Below are 3,192 nucleotides of genomic sequence, written 5' to 3'. Positions count from 1 at the left end.
TATAGACCAATAGATGAGGATCACCCATAGTACTGGACTAGGCCCTCTAGATAAGCGAGGCTGTATAGCTTGAACTGTTTGGGGGACCCCAGGTAGTGGGAGAAGGACCTGTCCCTAGTGCATGAGCTGGTGTTTTTAGAGCCTAGTACCTAATATGAGACACTTTGATTGACCTTGTTGCAGAGAGGAGTGGCTTGGGCCTGCCTCAGCTGTGTGTGCCATGCTCTGCTTACTTCCCATGAGAGAACTTGCCTTGGATGGTGTGGAAATAGAAGGTGGTTTGGGGGAGAGGGATAGGGGATGTAAGGAGGGAGGACAGGGGAATCAGTGGTTAACAAGTAGAATGAATAGAAAATCTCTTAATAAAAAAAGAAGAAACATTTTAACAAAGAATAAATATGGATATGTAGGATACAGTATGGATGGCATATGCTCTAGTATAATAAGGGGACACATGATTACCTAAGGCTTTTGTAAATATTTATAGGATTACTAATGTTCTTTTTCATTCTGCTCTCTCTCATTTGTTTATTTCTCTTCTTTCTATCTAAGGGTGCAGATACATAGTTATGAGATTGAGTTTCCTTATCACAAGTTGGCCTGGATCCCACTCTTCAGCCTGACATGCTATTGATTACATTGCAGTTGTCTCTCTCAGTCTCCCCAGTGCTGGGATGAGTTTAGTGAGTCAACTTGTCCGGTTTACAAGGAAGGATTTTCAAACAACTTTTACTTAATATACTGTGTACAGCTGCTAGAGAAGCTGTCTTCTGTGTGTGTCATGTTGACTGTGGTTTTCAGCAGTTGAAGAGCACAGAACAGGGATCCTTAGGATCCCTAAAGAGCAACAGGAAGGGGGAAACAGTGGGGAAGGCTGCAGTCAAAACTTCATTTACATGCCTCAGCCAGACACGATAGTCCATTAAAAAAGTGTGAAAGATTATACAAAGAAAATTTAAGAGGTACAAGCCAACAAATGTGACCACCAGCATCAGGACAGTTTGGGCTGCTCTGGTCTCAGCATGCCCTCTCTGGTTCTGATTGGGAGTGAGCATGTGCTGTGTTCGCTGGTGATGTCTATGGAGGAGAAGCACCATGGAGACACTGGTGCAGACCATGATGCTGATGAATGTGGCATCGTGGGAAAAAACGCAAGATAGCCATGCCTACACTGAATCCAGATGTAGAGCAGACCCACTTGCTGTTATTGTTGGTGACATTGTCTGTGCTCTGTGGGACCACTGACTTTCATTGGAATGTAGGCATTATTTAAGGGCACTCAAAAAACCAACAACTGTAACAAGAATAACTCAGGACATTGGGGGTTCTTCCTTGGAACATCAGCCTACCCCAGTGACCAAGAACAAGAGTGGTAAACTGATGGATACTTAGGACACAGGTGGAGCACATGTTTGTGCTTCGAGCCACCATGCGAATGAAGAACACAATTTTGCATTGCAGGTTAGTTGGAGGTTTCCTTGGAACAAAAACCATCACTTTGTTTGGAAATGCAATGAGAAGGAGAATGAAGACATTGGCCACAGCCAAGTTGGCAACAATGACCTGTGTGGGCCTCAGTCGAGAGCTAGTAAAGATTGGAGAGAAATTGTGGACAAACAGAAGAATGTTGGCCAGAATTCCAGTCCCAACCTGGAAAATTAGAAGTGTCTGGAGAGCCAATTCCTCAGTGGCTTTTTTGAGCTTTATTCTGATAGGTCATGGAGAAGACTTCTGTGCAGACTGGAGTGGTGACCAGGAGGAACACTGCTGTCTTCAACACACTTTCTCAATCTCTTTACCTCTATGAAGGGAGACAAAATTATTTCACAGTATATGAGCCTTGGTCTAGAGAACATTGCATAGGCAACACACACTATTATTTCGTAGGTCATGTACTATCTAGTGTCTGATGATGGAGGTATTTTAGTGAAACAACTATATCATTCTTGCTCAATCTGAACACCCATGATAAAACAGTATGGCATATAAACATATGACCAGATCCTGGTCCCACTGCCTGGGTGCCCTGTCAAACAGTTTCAAGCTATTCAGTTGTCTCACTTATCCAGAGGGCTTGACCCAGTCAGGGTTCCTCAGCTATTGGTTCATAGTCCATGTGTTTCCACTAGTTTGGCTATCTGTCCCTGTGCTTTTTCCAATCTTGATCTGTCCTTACTGCATGAGCTGGCTGTTTTGGAACCCAGGGCCTATGCAGGGACACTTTGCTCACCCTGAGAAGAGGAGGACTGGACCTGCCTGGACAGAATCTACCTGGTTGAGATGAATCCCCAGGCGAGTCCTTGCCCTGGAGGATATGGGACTGATGGGGGTTCTGGGGGACAGGAGGAGGGAGGACAGGGGAATCCATGGATGATATGTAAAATTAAATCAAATTATAAAATTTCAAAATGAGAAAAAAATAACCATATTAACAGTGAGCATGGGAGCACATTTTTTTTATATTTCAAATGTAACTTCTTCCCTCAATGATTAAAAAGTGTTAAGAAATACAAATTGGAGGTTGGAGAGAAAGATGTTCAGAAGACTCATGTTCAAATCCAGCACCCATATGGTCATTAACATCCATCTGGATCATCAGTTCTCTAAAATGAATGCCCTCTTGTGGTTTTTGTGGCACTGCACAAATGCGGTGCCAGACATACAGGCAGTTAAACACTAGATGCATAAAGAAAATACTATGTCTTTAATGAAGAATTTAAACATGTAATTCATAAAATCATGTAAGTAAAGTAAGGAGCAAGAAACCAATCAGCTCTTGAGAAATTTTAGACATCATCAAAATGATAAAATACAAAATATTTCAATAAACTAACCAGTCTCTGATCACAACTGTGAACCTCAATTTATACACATATATCCTTTATGCATAAGCAACCATGAAAGTTCTATAAGGGAACAGCTTCAGCAGATAAACACCTTGTATGAAGTGACTGGATACAGGACTAACTCAGAAAAATCAGTAGCCCTCCTATATACAAATGACAAATGGGTTGAGAAACAAATCAAGAAAACCACACGCTTCACAATATCCAGAAATAATTTAACATATCTTGGTGTAACTCTAACCAAGCAAGTGAAAGACCTATATGACAAGAACTTCAAGTGTTTGAAGAAAGAAATTGGAGAAGATATCAGAAGATAGAAAGACCTCACATGCTGAGGGATTGGTAG

General features: G+C 41.8%; 1 pseudogene; it reads right to left on the bottom strand.

The window, feature by feature from the left end:
• Positions 1–797: 797 nt before the first annotated feature.
• LOC118593793 overlaps positions 798–3,192 on the bottom strand; it is a 4,411-nt pseudogene continuing 2,016 nt past the window's right edge.

This window comes from Onychomys torridus, chromosome 1, assembly GCF_903995425.1.
Source record: "Onychomys torridus chromosome 1, mOncTor1.1, whole genome shotgun sequence".
Taxonomy (NCBI): domain Eukaryota; kingdom Metazoa; phylum Chordata; class Mammalia; order Rodentia; family Cricetidae; genus Onychomys; species Onychomys torridus.
The sequence above is the reverse complement of the archived record's forward strand: the minus strand, read 5'-3'. Positions and strand labels throughout refer to the sequence as shown.